This window comes from Myotis yumanensis, unplaced genomic scaffold, assembly GCF_028538775.1.
Source record: "Myotis yumanensis isolate MYYU_CA2020_CCGP unplaced genomic scaffold, mMyoYum1.0.hap1 SCAF_2, whole genome shotgun sequence".
Classification (NCBI taxonomy): Eukaryota; Metazoa; Chordata; class Mammalia; order Chiroptera; family Vespertilionidae; genus Myotis; species Myotis yumanensis.
Window position 1 is genome coordinate 27,339,482 of NW_027223753.1, and position 18,395 is coordinate 27,357,876.

Below are 18,395 nucleotides of genomic sequence, written 5' to 3' on the forward strand. Positions count from 1 at the left end.
TGTAGGGGGACAGAAAGGGGGGAATGGACATCTGTAATACTGTTAATTTTTTTTAAAGAGCACAGGGGTAGGATTTTCATGCTCATGAAAGGTGTAGTAAGAGCTTTGGGGGTGATTCAAAAAGATCATTCATCCTGTCACCCTTGGCTTTAATTTTTGTCGGTTATGTGACCTTGGGCGAGTTCGTTCCCTTCTCCATTTTACAATCTATCAAAGAGGAACAGCACCAAGCAATCTGAGTGGCCTTCTTAAGCCAAGTAAAAGGACAGCTCAAGAGGCCACGCTAGCCAGTTTCTCCATCCCTCCGGATTCTGCGTGGCCCAGCTTCCTGGCTGCGGGTCAGCGTGTGGTTGAGCTCCCATTGCTGGATGGGCTCGCAGCAAACTCTTCCTAACTGTAACCGCTTCTGGTCGCGATAGGCTTTCGCTTTTATTTCCTCCTTTGTGCGTCTTGGCAGCGCCGCCCCTTCCCGTCGTGCAATACCCATGAGACTTTATTTAGTTTGGGGAACAGCTTCTCCGCTGAGCGGAGGCCAGAAAGCCGCACTGTGCCGGTCCGGGGCGTGACGCCAGCCGGCAGCGGAACTACCACTCCCGGCGGGTAGCGCGTCGCGCGCCGGAGCGCTGGCCTCCCGAGCCCGGTCGTGTGGCCCGCGGGGGGCTGGAGTCTTAACGACACGCGCTCGCGAAGGAGCGGAAGGTGGGGAAGGGAGGGTCGGCAAACGCACGCCCCTACGAAACGGGTTTGCTAGTCCTTGTCGAGGTAATTTGGGGACGGGGTGTGGGAGGGTGAAGAACGAAGGAGCAGGGAAAGGCGGGTACACACAGACACACACCCCCACACACTCATTGACACGCGTCCCGGCTCTAGGGTTGAGCCGGGGGAGGAGGGGGGGGGCACCAAAGTCCGCGGGCCCCGCCTCTGGTCGAGGCGGAGGGAGCTGGGGGCGGGGCCGGGAATAACCGCCGCTCACGTGCCCCGAACGTTGCCGGCGTGGGGCGCCGGCAGGGTCACCCGAGCAGGGCGCGTGCGCGTGCGTCCCTAGTGGGCGTTGGGAGTGGGCGTGTGTGTGCGGCGGTGTTGAATGGGGGCGGGCTGGGCCGAGCGTCGCTCCTCCCCCTCCACCCGCCGGGCCCCTCCTGGGCAGTGTGGGCCGGGCAGCCATTTTGGGAAGAGCTTTGTTATGGTTGTGGGCTCTCCAGCTCTGCGGGACCAGGAAGCCGAGGACGCGTCCTCAGACACCGCGGTGTCGCGTGCCTAGCTGCAGCCCGGCCGCTGCCCAGTGAGTGGGAGCTCCCGACCGCGGGGCAGGAGGAGAGCGAGGGTTTTCCCGGCGCGGGACTCCGCCCGCTGCCTGCCCGGCCGTCTGTGGAAACTAGTTGGAGGCGGCTCTCACACAGGTGGTTGGGTGGAGGTGGGCCCGGGCCAGGGGAGCGGAGCCTGCGGGTCGTGCGGTGGGCACCGGGCACCTCCCCCCGCGCGTGGGCTCGGGACGCGGGCGGCGCCGCGGCGGAGGGCTCCCGCTTCAACTCGGGTCTGCGGGTCGCAACGCTCACCTGCGGCTCTCGGGCTCCTCTCCAGGCGTCTCCGCCTGGCGGTGGAGTGACTTGGTTCACGGGTTTCCTTTTCTTCTTAGAGGAGAGCCAAGGGCTTTTTTCCAGTGAAGGGAAATAAGGAGGAAATAATCGTGTTAGTCAAATGCGGTGTGTGTGAGGGGGAAAAACCTTTAACCCCCAGCGTTCTGGTTCTCCTTGGCAGCGGGGTGTTTTCGTGGATTGAGCGCCTACCATCAAGACCCTCGGAAAAAAGCTGGTAGATCTTGAAGTATGAGGAGGATGTTTTGTGGGGGTTTTTTTGTTTTTGTTTTTTTCTGTTTTAAATCTACCTCTAACACACACACACACACACACACACACACACACCCCATACCCCCGGTGAAATTCAAAAGAAACGCTGAATCTAAAATGGCTGTAGCTTGGGGAAGTGCCCTGAGCTTCGGTAACTTAAAATACGTTAAGTCGTCTTAAATTTTTAGTTGTTTCTCCTACGGGGACAGCTTAATCTTTTGATCTTTCGGTTGTCTTGTAACTGATGTCTTATCTTGAAAAGGCCTCGGTAGGTGAAAACAAACGTGAGGCCAAAGAAGTTTGCTTATTCCAAAAGTTTACGTAAGAGCGGGTGCGGGGGTTGTGTGTTGTCATTGCTTATAGTTTTGAAATTGTGCCGTGGTGTTAATTTTATCTTCCAACTTTGTGCTCTGAGGTTGGTTTGTCATATTGGTTGAAATAACTTGCTCTTTGATATGATTTATTGCTTCGGAAAAAACGGAGTCCGTGGGTGGTTCATGTTTTGGTTTAGTAACGAGTCGCTCTCCGTGTCATCCCTTCCCGAGTACAGTGACGGGTGTCCTCGGGGCGCCGAGCCCCGGGGTCCGGGCCGCTGGCTTTTCCGAGGTCTTTTCTGTGTCATAACCCGAAAGGGAACCTGCGTGCTGTTAAGTTTGGGTCGTTCATTAGAGGAGTGAAGACAAGTGAAAACAGACTTCAGCCGTGGAGCGCCTGGTGGTTGTGCCCTTTTAGACAAAAGCCTGTCTTTTTGTTTGCTTTTTTTTTTTTTTTTTTTTACTTTAAGATCCAGAAGTATAACTGAAAACAAAAAGGCAGAGAATGTAAACCAGAAACAGTTAACTTAAGTGTTTGGGAAGGTGCTTGAGTTTCGAATTGTAATCTGCCTAAACGATAATAAAATGCTAATGTGAATGAGAACTTTGGAATTAATAGTTAAATAAGCTGTCATTCCCCTCCCCCACCACGAGAGAGTTAGTGTCAATTTACCTTCCTACATTCTTTCAATACAAACATTTATTTTTTAGGATTTTTTGTTCTTATTTTGGTGGTTTTACAAAAAAAGAAAAACATTTAAAGTGCTTTATAGAAATTACAAGTCAGTTTGGTTTTTTTGTCATCGTTTCCTACTGGACCCCGTAAAGTTAGATGCGACCTTATTGTAATTTTTTTTTCAGGGTACTCAAATGGTTTGTATATGGTGATATATTCTTTCAATTGATGCTGGATAGTATGCTATCAGAGCTCTTGAAATTTGGCGGGGGGTGGGGGGTGTTATGAAGCTTTTTTTATTTTGAGTGATTTCAACTAGTTTTCTCTATCAGTGGCTGTTTAAAAGCTTGGCTAAGGAGGGGGCACATGCAACAATTTTAATAAGTTTGGAATAGTAAGAGATCTGGGGCACATTTCTGCTTACAAATTCATTTTCAAATGCTCAGTTAAAGATAAAACACAATTCTGAATCAGACTTCAGCAGATTGCATATGTTTTATGGTTAAAGTGTATACACTTAATAACAATGATAACTCTAATGTGCCAGGAACTGACTCCTCCTTGAAGTGCTTTACATTTATTACTTTATTATTCCTATGAGGTAAATATTGTTTTACCCCTCATTTTTTAGTTGAGGAAAAAAAGCCCAGAGACTCATCCAGCTAGTATTTAAACCTATGCTATTGGAAAGATTCGAACACACAAAATTTTAAAGGATCAGCTGGAAAAGTAGTCCATAGAAAAGATAAATTTTGGTGTGTGTGTATATATGGTTTTTCAAATGGCTGGTAAAAAATTCTATGTGGTGCATAGATAATACTGCCTCAGAAATGACTATTAATCAAATTCTGAATTTTATTTCCCGCTGAAGTCTGCTCAAAACAAAACTGACTATAGTCAAACTTCAATAGTTCAATAAGCACAGCTAATCGTTTATTGTCCAAAAGTATATCTTAACTAAAGAGGTAAAATATTGCTATTGTTATGTAAATTGGATTTCTATAGGTGATTTCAAATAAACTAGGCAGATATATTTAAAGGATTCTAATAGTTATTTTCCTTTACTGAAGCAAATAATCAGCCTTTAATTGATCTTTTGGACAAATTATTTTTTATTTTATTTATTTTTTAATTCTTTTTGTTGCTTTTTTTTTTCCCTAAAGAGGAAGAGGGAGGGAGGAAGGGGGGGGGATAGAAAGGGAAAGGGAAACAAACAGCAGTGATGAGAGAAAATCATTGATAGGCTACCTCCTGCATGCCCCCCCCCCCCCCCCTGGGGATCGAACCCACAACCCTGGCATGTGCCCTTGACCGGAATCAAACCCGGAACCCTTCAGTCTGAAGACTGATGCTCTATGCACTGAGCCAAAACATCTAGGGCTTTTTTCTTTTCTTTTATCTTTTTTTTTTTTTTTTTTTTGGTGAGAGAGAGAGAGAGAGAAAGAGAGGAACATCCATTTGTTGTTTCACTTTAGTAATTGTGCATTCATTGGTTGATGCTTGTAAGTGCCCTGACTTGGGATTGAACCCACAACCTTGGTGTATCGGAATGATGCTCTAACCAATTGAGCTAACCAGACAGGGCTATTTTTCATTTTTTAAACAGAACAGGTCAATTATTCTCCTTTTTAAGAAATGCAGAAGCACATGACTTGGGGTGGTGAACACAGTGCAATATGCAGATGATGTATTAGAGAATTGTACACCTTAAACTTATGTAATTAACAAATGTAATCCCAATAAATTAAAAAAAAAAAAAAAGAAGTAGTACTGCAAGAGGGTGAACTATGTATGGTGCCAGTATCAGCATGCTGGGTGCTAGGAATACCTAGATGACCTTAAAACATTTCCTGCCACCAAAGAACTTGGTGGTATAACAAATAAACACAAAAATATTCATAGTTTAACAACATAGCTGTCTTTCAAGTTGATTTTTTTTTTTATATTTTATTGATTTTTTCAGAGAGGAAGGGAGAGGGATAGAGAGTTAGAAACATTGATGAGAGGGAAACATTGATCAGCTGCCTCCTGCACACCCCCTACTGGGTGTATGCCCTTGACCGGAATCGAACCTAGGACCTTTGAGTCCGCAGGCCAATGCTCTATCTACTGAGCCAAACTGGTCAGGGCTCAAGTTGATTTTTTAACGTATTAATTAAATTTACCTTTTTTAAATACACTTTTTTTTTTTTTAATTTCAGAGAGGAAGGGAAAGGGAGAGAGAGATAGAAACATCAATGATGAGAGAGAATCATTGATCGGCTGCCTCCTGCATGCAGCCTACTGGGGATTGAGCCAGCAACCTGGGCATGTGCCCTTAACTGGAATCAAACCCAGGACTCTTCAGTCCGCAGGCCATTACTCTATCCGCTGAGCCAAACCAGCGAGGGCTACCTTCCTTTTCTATGATAAAACTATTTTGCCTTATATTAACCAGACATCAGGCTAAAGAATCACCAGCATAAACAAAATTTTAGTGCACATTTCTGAGCAGTAGGTCTATTTATGTGGAATAAGTTTTGTTTGTTTTCAAAAAAATTTTTTAATTAATTTAAGTTTGACTATACTTTAAATTTAGATTGCAAACTCTTGTTTCTGCTCATTATAAGTTTAAATTTTATTATGTAAAATATTCCTTTTTGAATTATTGCTATTCTTAAAGTTTATATTTATAAGTATCTTGAAAAGTTGGTTTGGGTGCTCTTTAGCTAGTTAATTAAAAGGTAGAGCTATTCCAGTGTTTCTGCTATGTGTTTATGAATTATTAGCTCGACTTTTTAATTAGTCTCTGCAGGTATGATGGAAAGGGTAGTGAGAACCATTATTGTGGGTTTCATAAGCTAAAGCCTATAATATAGTCCAATATATAATCTCTCTATTCCTTAACTATGTATGGTGCCCTTCTCTTCTACAAGTGAGTGTACAGAGGTTCTGAGAAGTTAAATAAATAATTGATATGACATAAGGAGAGATGGGTATTCAGGGAGTTTTATCTGATTCCAAAGAGCTGTTTCCACTACATCATGTAGACAGATAGTATGATATAGTAATTAAGGGTACCAACTTTATAGCCTGAGTTTGAATCTCAGCATTGTCACTTGACAGCTTTATGACTTGGGGAGAGTTTTAGGTAAGGTTTCTGTGCTGTTTCTTCCTCTGTTAAATGGGGAAAGTGGTACCTTCTCATAGGGTTATTGAGGTTAACAAATAAAATATCTGTAGAGTTCTTAAAACAATGCCTGACAATAGCAAGCACTTCATAATTGTTAAATATAAATTGTCTGAAATTATCTTTAATGTACATCCATTTACCAATAGAGGGAAATCAGAACAGATCATTGCACATGGAGTTTTTTGCTCTGTTTTTCTTTCTTAGATTCAATGTTTCTGTTGACTTTCCTAGTTTTTGTTTGTTTGTTTTTTGTTTTTAAGCAGAACCCAGGCCCTACACACTGTAATTGACTGATTTTCTTTCAAGCCTCTTAATTTGTATGTTTCTTCTCTTTTTCTTTGCACATTGTTGAAGAAACCAGGTCGTTTGTCTTGCAGAGTTTCTCATATTCTAGATTTTCTTGATTTCCTGTAAATTGGTAGTTAGATGTAGAAGCTTAGATTGAGATTGATTTTGGGGGAAGGGGAGTCAGGAGGCTAACTTCATAGGTGATTCTGTGCTTTTTGGGAATTCCCTTCCGACCTCGTTGAATATTAACTTTTTAGATAGTTTGTTTCCTGTCCTTTTTTTCTTTCTAGTATATATTTATTGTATTATAAAAATTGAGCTAAGTATGCTGGGTTTGCAGTGGTTTTGTATTCTGGTTTTGGGTACTAGTGAGTAGTTTTCTCAGCGTATTTGGTCTGAAATTTTCTCTTCCCCCTATTGTTTTATTCTCACCATCTATTAAACATTTTATTCTTAACACTGATTGAATACACACTTTTGGCAGGTACTTTTCTTTTCTTTCCCTCAGGGGAAAACATCCTGGCAACTATTTTTAATACTACATATATTCACCCATTTAATCATCAACTTTCCAACAACCTCGAAATTATAAATAAGGATTTGAAGCAAAAAGAAGTTGAAGTAACTTGTTAGCCCAAAGTTGTACAGCTAGTAAATGACCGAGCCAGCTAGATCCAGAGTCTGCTCTTCTAACTTAAAAGTAATGTTTGGGTGGGAAGCAAAGTTTATTACTGAGAAGAGAAAACACTTGAAGTAAAAATGTATGTCTTTTTATATAGTAGTCACTACTATTAAATCTCAGTTATAAAAACGATAGTTTTTTTTTTAATTAAATCTTTATTGTTCAGATTATTACATTTGTTCCTCTTTTTTCCCCCCATAACTCCCCTCCTTCCAGCTCCCACCCCACCCTCCACCCTCACTCCCCACCCACTGTGTTCATCCATAGGTGCATGATTTTTGTCCAGTCACTTCCCGCATCTCCCACACCCCTTTTCCCCCCAAGAATAGTCAGTCTATTCCCTTTCTATGTCCCTGATTCTATTATAATCACCAGTTCATTCTGTACATCAGGTTATTTATTCACTTGATTCTTAGATTCATTTGTTGATAGATGCATGTTTGTTGTTCATAATTTGTATCTTTACCTTCTTCTTCTTCTTCCTCTTCTTAAAGGATACCTTTCAGCATTTCATATAATACTGGTTTGGCGGTGATGAACTCCTTTAGCTTTTCCTTATCTGTGAAGCTCTTTATCTGACCTTCAATTCTGAATGATAGCTTTGCTGGATAAAGTAATCTTGGTTGTAGGTTCTTGGTATTCAGCACTTTGAATATTTCTTGCCATTCCCTTCTGGCCTGCAAAGTTTCTGTTGAGAAATCAGCTGACAGTCGTATGGGTATTCCCTTGTAGGTAATTGAGCCTCTTTCTCTTGCTGCTTTTAAGATTTTCTCTTTGTCTTTTGCTCTTGGCATTTTAATGATGATGTGTCTTGGTGTGGTCCTCTTTGGATTCCTTTTGTTTGGGGTTCTCTGCGCTTCTTGGACCTGTAAGTCCATTTCTTTCTCCAGATGGGGGAAGTTTTCTGCCATTATTTCTTGAAATAGGTTTTCAATATCTTGCTGTCTCTCATCTTCTGGCACTCCAATAATTCTGATATTAGACCGCTTAAAGCTGTCCCAGAGGCTCCTTACACTATCTTCACACTTTCGGATTCTTTTTTCATTTTGCTTTTCCAATTGGGTGTTTTTTGTCGAATCTTTGGTTTGATTCTTGTGCTCCTCTGGTCTGCTATTGGGTATAATATTCTTTATTTCAGTCCGTGTATGCTTACTTTCTAATTTCTTTATCGTAGCATCGAGGGTCTCATTAGTTTTCGTGAGGTTCTGCACAAATTTATGGCAAGCCCTCAAAATTGCGATTCTTAGCTCCATATCCTCCATTTCTGTCATGTTTTTTTGTCTCCGCATCTTTTATGCTTTCTTGGTGCACCCCCTTGTGGTCTCTGTGCGCAGTCTTGTTCTAGCCAAGCCTTAATTGTTGTAGTTAACACTAGAGGGGTTTGACCACCAGGCCGATTGGCTATAGGAATCAGCTGTATGGAAAACGTCTGCCTTCTGGGGAGGCGCTAATCCAGCCTTTGCCTGAGGCGATTGGCAAATGGCTGTGCGCAGGGTTTGGGCGGGGCGGGATCAACAGGGCTGGCGGAGGGAGCAGTTATGGCCACGCTCAGTCCCGTTCCCAGAGGCTCTGCTTCTCAGAACCCCGGCAGCCGCTGCAAACTTCGGAGAGAAAGCTGCCCTCAGGTTCCAACTGATGCCGGATAATCCCGCTTCTCCCGTTTGAGTCTGGGTCCCTAGAGACTCGCCCGGATCTGGAGCCCAGAGTCTGAGACTCACTCCCGACGGAAAACGACAACCGCGCCCTCAGCCACCAGCCCGCTTTGCGCGCGCACCTGGGTACCTTTGTATTTTCCACACTGCGCCGCCTCTGAGCCTCGATTTGCTGTTCTCTTTCCATCTAGTTGTAGAGTCTCTCTTCAGCCAGCCTTCCTGTGGTTCTGGGTGATGTCCGTTCAGTCTTTTAGTTGTATTTTTGAAATGGTTGTTTGCGGCAGTGGTCTCCGGTGTTTACCTACGCCGCCATCTTGGTCTCCTCAAAACGATAGTTTTTTTAATGTGACAAATAGACTATTTACTAACATACATAGGGAATTTGGAGCCTTTCAGGGCCAGTGTAGGTGCAAATATTTGATAAAAGTTACTATTAAATAACCTGTTTGTAGTATAGTTGATAACTTTTGGGACAAATGCTAGTAAAACAGTTTTACTGGTTCTATACCCTTAGTTTCGGATACTTGCATAAATACATAGTTATCTAAATCTTATAGCCAGAATTTAATGTGTCAGATTGCATTAGATAGTAAATTTACATATGTATCATATTACTAGTATTCTTATTGGAACTGTTGTGATTTCAGTGAATTCCATTTCTATAATAAGTGTTTAAGTATGGTTGCAGCAAGTATTTGTGACTTTGAAAGACAAAATATTGGAAAGGAGATTAAACACCTGAGAAAGGTTATAAATTTTAGGTTTTAAAATTTTTCTTTGTAAAATTACTTTCAGGAAATGTTTTTTGGAATATGAAGCAGAAGAAAATACACATTAAAGTTTATTACTAATGGGAAGACTGGAAAAATTCTTATGCTGTACATTATACTAATGGGGCTTTAAAGCGATTCTTGATTGTTCCATTTATCTGTTTATCATTTTAACCCCTTTCCAGTGTTGCATTTTTGTGACTCTTAGGGAGGAAATTGGAAAGGCTGTGTGCCTATAACTTGTATGTATACACACATACACATATCTTATACGTACACTTTCTGTCCTGGACCCCTGGTAGCTGTGCCACTCAAATATACTTGACTGAGGACTGGATAGGTGCAAAGAAGCAAGGACAATTTAGAATCCATTCTATTGGCTGGTGGCAGTGGCAGTTTTAGTGGAGCAGTTTCCTGAGGCTCTTCCTGTGGTGTGATCTTGGTTGGTGGTCTTGACTAAGCTTTACTTGGTTTCTGCATGTTTGCCATGTTAAGGAGGCTCTCATTCATTCTCTGAACTCTCTATATCTGATAAATTCCTTTTCTGGCTTAATCTACCTAAATACGGTTGGTTTCTTTCAACCAAGGACCCTAATTTTTTTAATTGTCAATTTGCTCCCTCCAGAAGATTTTGTTTGTTACTGCCTCTATTTAAATAGGGTCGTTTCCTAACTAAGTGAAAAACTTCCATGAATGTCTTTTTAAAAGGTAATCTTTTAAAAAGAATTTTCCCTTTTATCTAATCCCAATTCTTTTTTATCTTATTTTATTTTTATTTTAGAGGAAGGCGGAGAGATAGAAACATCAGTGATGAGAGAGAACCACTGATTGGCTGCCCCCTACATGCCCCCTGCTGGGAATCGAGCCCGCAACCTGGGCATGTGCCCTTGACCGGAATTGAACCTGGGACCCTTCAGTCCACAGGCTGACGCTCTATCCACTGAGCCAAACCGGCTATGGCATAAACTTTTTGAAAATAGATTTTTCATTGATTTCCGAGAGGGAAAGGGGGGGGGGGTGGGCAGAGAGGCATCAGTGATGAGAGAGGATAATCATTGACTGGCTACCCCCTGCACACCCCCTACTGGGGATTGAGCCCACAACCCAGGCATGTGCCCTTGACCGGAATCAAACCTGGAACCTTTCAGTCCCCAGGCCGACTGCTCTGTATCTACTCCCAATTCTTAAAAGCAGTAGTTCTCAACCTTTAAAAATTTGTTTGGAGAAAGGCCTGGGTATTTTGTCTTGTGTTGTGTAAGATTGGTGGATCATAGAGGTTTCACAGCTTCAACTTTATATTTGCCAAACTGTTTTCTAAAGTGGTTATACAGGTTTACACTTCCACCCACAATATATGAGAATTCCTTGTTGTTTTACATCTTTATCAATACTTGATAGTTGCAGAAGTTTTTGCCAGGTTAATAGGTTTGAAATAGTCTCTCATGATTTTACTGAGGTTTTAAAAGTAGAAATTTGTGAGTGATTCAAGGTAATGTTTTCTGTAGTGCTTTATATTATTTCAGAGCACTTGCATATCACATACATATCTCTTGTGGACAGGGTAATACATAAAATTTCCAGTTATATTTTTTGACAAATAGGTTTGTTGTCATCAAGTTTGTACTAGAAACAGATTTTTTTTGTTTATTGGAACCCAAATATATGATAGCAGGTTTCACTTCTCAATATTGATAACTATGATATTAAGTATTTTCTTAATGGGAAAATGCTATAGTGAAAAAAAATCTTAAAGGTGTCTTATGTGCCCTTTTGGTTCATTCCTGCTCACATTTCATGTCCTTTATGAATTCTTAAATAAGGATTTTTCTCCTCTGAAATTAAAATAAATACTAAAGTAGAAAACGACTTTCTACTTTTTTGTGCTGAAGTATCAAATATGAAGATTAAAAAAGTTACATAATGTGCTCTGGCCAGCATTGCTCAGTGGTTAGAGTGTCGGCCTGCACACCAGTGGGTTGCAGGCTCCATTTCCACTCAAGAGCATGAACTTGGGTTGCAGGTCTGATCCATGCCCTCAGTCTGGGTGTGTGCAGGAGTCAACCAATCAATGTGTCTCTCTCACATCACACTCTCTCCCCCATCACTTTTCCCCTCCTTGCTTGTCCGGTGGAGATTTTAAAAAAATTTTTTTAAATAAAAATTAAGCAACAGGCTTACCAGTAACCCTGGTGTTTTCCTTATTGAGGACTTAGGAGGGAAGCAGATATACAGACAGTTAGGAAATGAGTATAGAGTCTTGTAGGGTTATTCAGTCTTTTAGAGGAAGTGAAAGTGTTAAAGACATCCTATCTAATAAAAGACAAAAAGGGTAATTGACCGTACCTTCGCTACACTTCCCATTGGCTAATCAGGGTGATATGCAAATTAACCACCAACAAAGATGGTGGTTAATTTGCATACGTAGGCTCCAAGCGATGGAGCGAAGCCAAACGGCCCCGAAGCCAAACGGCCCCGAAGCCAGCTGAGCAGCGAGGCCTCACGGTCCCAGGATCAGCGGAGCCGGGAGTCCTCACGGTCCCGGTGCCAAGAAGCCGCGAGGCCTCACAGCCCCGGGATCAGCAGAGCCAGGAGGCCTCAAGCCCCGGGATCGGCGGAGCCGCGAGGCCTGTGGGGGGTGGGGGGCCACTCTGGCCGGAGCCCAGCCAGAGTGAAGGCCTGGGTCCCGGGTGCCAGAGGAAAACTGGTGCCAGCAGCCAAGGGAAGGGAAGGCCTATTGCACGAATCTCTTCGTGCAACAGGCCTCTAGTTTAAACATAAGTAGTATTCTCAGTTCATGAGATTTGAAAAGGAAATATTAGGACGAGTGAATAACTGAAAATAGGCAGGAGTTACTGTTTTGGACTCTGCAGTTGAAGGGATAGGAATGTTCAAAGAGCTCTTAAGAACAGGAAGATAAAGGAGCTACTAATTGATGTAATTGTCAACATCTCTTAAATTATTACGTAACAGTCATCCTGTGTATACTAAGATTATCTCATTTGCTATTAACCCCTATCAAGTGATTCCCATTTGTAGGGGAGATATAATATGTAAACAAGTAAAAGTAATGCATGATGGATGCTTGAGTATAGATATGTGCATGATATAATGCTTCATGAAGCAGGAATTTAAGTCACCCACTTACAGGTGAGAACTGATAGCTTGAAAGTGAATGAGAGAGTGAAGAGATTCCAAAGAAACAAGAAAAAATGCTGCATCAGAGCTTTTGAGTAGCTGTTATATTGACAGAGCAAAAGATAACGTGGGAAAAGAAGTAATCACAGGGTAGGGAGAGGATCAGGATATCATAATGCAGTCCATTCACACTGCTCTCTGACAAAGACTTCCCCAGCCCTTCTTGAATATTATCAATGTAAGGGTGACAGTTTTTCTTTTTCTTTTTTAATATGACGTATCCTTTTCCTAACATTCTACTTATCCAAATAAAATCGGCAGCCAGTATCACTGAAACATTTTGAGATTTTATAGCTTGGTGCAATCCAAATCTGAAAACTGTAGTCTTAACGATACAGTGTCATAGAAACCAAGAGAAGGGATTTTAAGATGGGATTGGCCCAGGAACATGTAAACAGTATAAGCCATTGAGTGTGGTGAGTCACAAGTTTCTGACCTTTGAGAGTGTATTGGTCAGGGTGTTTTGTTGTAGATAAATGTTTAAAAGCATGGTTTTGTGTTTTTCTTCAACCACTGACAACTTTCATGGGTGATAGAACAGAGTAACCAAGATTTGGGTTTTACTGGGATTGGAGTTTGGGAGTTGGATACAGGTTTCAAGAGAAGAGCCAGTGTGTTCAGGGAGTACATCATGATGGACTAGGTCAGTGGTCGGCAAACTGTGGCCCTTTGAGTGTGGCTCTTCCTAAGCCTTAGGAGTACCCTAATTAAGTTAATAACAGTGTACCTACCTATATAGTTTAAGTTTAAAAAATTTGGCTCTCAAAAGAAATTTCAATCGTTGTACTGTTGATATTTGGCTCTGTTGACTAATGAGTTTGCCGACCACTGGACTAGGTAATTTAAACTACAGAACTATGCTAACTGGTCTTACTTTAAATTCATGATAACTTACAAATGTGGGCCCTTACTGTGCTGGGAAACTAGTGTATTTAGTTCATTCACTCTCCAGTTCTCATTTCATACCCTAACTCTTCTCAAACTTGCTCCTTCCCATTCTGAGGACTTTGTTTCTACTTCATTGAGAAGATAGTTGCAATCAGAATAGACAGTCTAAGCCAGTGATGGCGAACCTATGACACGCGTGTCAGAGGTGACACGCGAACTCATTTTTTTTTGGTTGATTTTTCTTTGTTAAATGGCATTTAAATATATAAAATAAATATCAAAAATGTAAGTCTTTGTTTTACTATGGTTGCAAATATCAAAAAATTTCTATATGTGACACGGCACCAGAGTTAAGTTAGGGTTTTTCAAAATGCTGACACGCCGAGCTCAAAAGGTTCACCATCACTGGTCTAAGCTCTCATTGTAGTAGTACTCAGGTATTCAGCCTCCCTCTACTATTACTGTAAATAACAAAGCCATTGAAGGCCAATCTCTGGCATATCAGATCCCACTCTTCACCTACTCAAGGGCATTGTTTTCAGCTTCATCAACTACATCAGGTTTTTCTTCTTTACTAGGTCATTCCCATCAATGTACCAAAAAAAAACTTCTTTGATCTAGCTGCTACCCTATTTCATTGTTCTACAACAATCAAAGGAGTGTTGCAATCTACAGTCCCTTAGAACCCACTCAAATCAGGCTTTCATGCGGCCCTATGCAGCATAGTCACTGGTAATGTACATGCTGCTAAATCCAGTGGTCAGTTCTCAGTCTTCCATCATTTAATAGCATTTGATATAGTTGATCATTCCTACTTTCTTGAAATACACTTCTGCTGAACTTCTTTCTGGGTCCCTATACTCTTTTGGTTTTCTCCTCAATGGTCCCAAATTTTAAAGTTTTACTTTGTGGCTATTGTGACTAAAGCTGCTATGAACATTCACTTACAAGATGATTAAAAATTAGACACTGTGTTCTTTTTTATTTTCCCATAGGTTATTTTTTTGTACTCTATATTATAGCCAAAGCCCCAGTGGTGTTATAGAGGTAACTTGAATTACTGTATATATGTGGGAGGGAAGTAATTTGGTATAGATTGAGGAATAAATAGGGGAGTGAGAAAATGAAAACACTAAGTGTACTCTGCTCTCTATAGAAGTTTTGTTAAGGAAGACTAAAGGAAAATGAGCATAAATACCTAAAGGGAATACAGACTCGATGAGAGATGGGGATGGTTTTTGTTAGTTGAATAAAACCAGAGTAGATAGAGGTTGTAGGTACCAGTAGTCGTAGATGTGGACTGTGGAGAAAATGAGAACAATTGAGATCAAAATACACACAAGGTAGAGTGGTAAAGGAAACCTAAGGTAGAGAAGATTGAGATAAGGCACTTGTCAGGGATAGTCTGTACTAGCAGTATAAGTTTAATTATAAGGTGTAAAATTAGGCCATGTTGTGAAGTACCTCATAGATTGACGGGGTGAATATGAAATGCCCAATAAGTCATAGGTTTTGAAAAGGTTGATCATCACCCTGCCGGTGTGGCTCAGTGGTTGAGCCTTGACCTATGAACCAGGAAGTCATTCGATTCCATCAGGGCACATGCCCGGTTTGGGGGGCTCAATCCCCAGTAGGGGGTGTGCAATAGGTGGCAGATTGGTGATTCTCATTGATGTTTCTATCTCTCCCTCTCCCTCTCCCTCTCCCTCTCCCTGAAATAAAGAAAAAGAAAATAAAAGGTTGATTATTAGTCAAATAGTTATGAATGGTTGGATCTAGTATTTAGATACAGGTGATTTTGTTATATTGCAGGGAGAAAGCAAAAGCCCTTGGATAAAACTTGAAAAAGAATGAAGTAGATACAGCATTGCTTACATTTAATATTGAATGTTTTTATTGACATCCAAGAGATTTATTATAATTATTTAATTGTGGCAGAATACACATAATATAAGATTTACCATCATAACCATTTTAAACTGTACCATTTGGTCACATTAAGTACCTTGACAATGTTTTGCAATCACTGCCACTATCTAGTTCCAGAATTTTTTCATTATCCCAGACATAAACCTCATATGCATTAAGCATTCAGACTTCCTTTCCCCTAGTCCCTGGTAACTGCTCATCTGTGTTCTGTCGCTGTGGATTGGATATTTCATATAAATGGAGTCATATAGTAATATTTGTCATTTTGTGTATCTGGCTGCTTTCATTTAGCATAATGTTTTCAAGGTTTATCCATGTGGTAGCATGTATCAGAACTTTATTCCTTTTTATAGCTGAACAATATTCTATTGTATGGATGTATGACATTTTGTTTATGTATTCATCAGTTGATGGATATATGAATGGGTTGTTTTACTTTGTGGCTATTGTGACTAAAGCTGCTATGAACATTCACTTTAAAAATTTTGTGTGGACAGATGTTTTCATTTCTCTTGGATATATACTTAGGAGTGGAAATGTTAGGTCATATGGTAGCTCTATAACTTTGTGAGGAATCACCAAATATTTTCCACAGCAGCTGCACCATTTTATATTTCTACCAACGATGTAGAGGGTTCCAATTTTTCTGCATCCTTGCTTTATTATAATTTATTAAACCTTTGAATCTTTTCTACTTGGAAGGCATCATGCTAGATGTCATGTGAGTTTCAAAGAAGGACATTCTACAAGCAACAAATTTTTGGCCTGCTGCTGGGAGTTAAGATAACATTTGTAACTCTTTCTGAAGAAGCAAGTGTTAAGTGCATTAGAAGGCACAATTAAAGTACTTAAACAAAAGCCACTTCACTTAGTCTGCCTTTAAAAATGGTTACAGCCCCAAAAGACATCACCAAAGGACTTTATAATATATTATAAAAAGTGCCCTGACCAGTGTGGCTCAGTTGGTTGGAGCACATCAGCCAGTGCACCAGAAGGTCATGAATTCAATTCTTTCTATCATCTAGATTATTAGGTCAGTTTGTTTTTTAGTCTTTTTTTTTTTTTAATATCTATTTCTATTCATTTTAGAGGAGAAGAGGGAGGGAGAGAGGTATAGAAACATCAGTGATGGGAGCTAATCATTGATGGGCTGCCTCCTGCATGCACCCCTCTGGAGACCGAGCCCAAAACCCTGACATATGCCCTGACCAGGACTCGGATCCATGACCTTCTAGTTCATAAGTCAACGCTCAACCACTGAACCACGCCAGCTGGGCTGTTTTTAGTCTTCTTAAAAAGTGTTTTTAAAACTTATTTTCTATTAAGGGCTGCCCTAGCTGTAATATTGCAAATTTATTGTGTTTTTTTGTTGCTCTATTTATTTTGAAATTTTCTTTACCATTGCCTCCTGTCTCACACAGTAAGCAATCTGACACCCATGCTTCCTAATATTTTTACTTTTTGATTAATTCCCAATATATGACCAACTTCCTGTTATCACATTCTCCCTTGAAAGTATTCCTTTCTCACCACACCCAAGTTGGAACACCTGTGAAGGCACCTTGCTGCATGGAAGCCCTCAGTTAGCTTGGCCTTATCCCTGTGCCAGGATGCCCTTCTCGTTCCACTCAGGTTCCCACTCCTACTGGGACACTTGCTTGTGTTGCCTAATGGGTTCTGACATCCTGCACTGTGCCGCTACTTTACACACACAAATTTCTCCATTCTCCACCCCACATGGACACCCTTCACATCTGGTTAGGCCCCAACACCCTGCTCTGGGTCTCTGTAGCACCTCCTCTGCCACCAAGAGATCCTTAACTTGCTTGACCCCACCTAATGGCTTTGGACAGGATTTCATTAGGAAGGAGAAGGAGAGGGAACTGCAAGAGAAAGTCATTTTCTAATTTTTCAATGTGATTAGAGAACATGGGTGTTTTATTCTTTGGAACTAATTGAAACAACTAGTGTAAGGTCAGTTTTTATGACTATTCCATTTTTTAAAAATATATTTTATTGATTTTTTACAGAGAGGAAGGGAGAGGGATAGAGAGTTAGAAACATCGATCAGCTGCCTCCTGCACACCTCCTACTGGCAAATTGCCCGCAACTAAGGCACATACCCTTGACTGGAATCGAACCTGGGACCTTTCAGTCCGCAGGCTGACGCTCTGTCCACTGAGCCAGACCGGTTAGGGCTAGTCCATTTTTGCTGAAGGACTAGATATACTCTGGATGATTGATATATATGTATGTTTACATGTATATGTGTTTCAACTTATAAAATACATTATTCAAATCATTTACCCAACTTCATATATGCTTATTCTATTACTACTCTTTAAGTATTACAAGTATATAAAAAAGTGTAGAGAACAAGTGGATAGTCATGTACACATCACTCAACTTAAGAAATAATGTATTATAGATAAAATTGAACCCCCCACCCCATGATCTTTTTTATTTCTTTCCCTTTATTTCCCCATGGAGGTATTTACTAGCCTGAATAATTAGATAGATGATGACTGTGGTAATAAATGAGCAAGTTCTATGGCTCTTCGACCATTTATTTATAGCAAGCTAGCTGTTCTATGTATAAATCTAACACTTTAATTTGCATTTCCTTTTTTTTTTTTTAATTGACCTAAAGAGAGGAGTAGGGGGAGGGAGAAACAGACATGCAGGCATCAATGAGAAAGAGAAACATCAATCGGTTGCCTCCCTCATGCACCTTGACTAGGAATTGAACTGCAACCTGGGTATGTGCCCTGACTGGAAATCAAACCCAGGACATAATTAGCATTTCTGAATTCCTTTGATAGCTAATTGGATTAATGGTTATATAAAAAAGAGCTCTTGCTTTGGCCGAATGATTCATTTGATTGGGACAAGGTTGTGGGTTTGATTCCCGATCAGGGCACATACGGGAGACAACTGATCGATGTTTCTCACATCCATGTTTCTTTCTCTCCTTCCTCTCTC

General features: G+C 41.1%; 1 protein-coding gene across 2 annotated transcripts in view; it reads left to right on the plus strand.

Annotated features, from left to right (window-relative positions):
• Positions 1-664: 664 nt before the first annotated feature.
• GPBP1L1 (GC-rich promoter binding protein 1 like 1) overlaps positions 665-18,395 on the plus strand; it is a 48,920-nt gene continuing 31,189 nt past the window's right edge. Inside the window, exon 1 of one of the 2 annotated variants that reach the window (XM_070404857.1) lies at positions 665-762. The gene's annotated coding sequence lies outside the window, so the exon portion shown is untranslated. Of the gene's footprint in view, positions 763-1,156; positions 1,283-18,395 lie in introns of those variants that run through there. The other variant, XM_070404856.1, reaches the window with a different exon arrangement.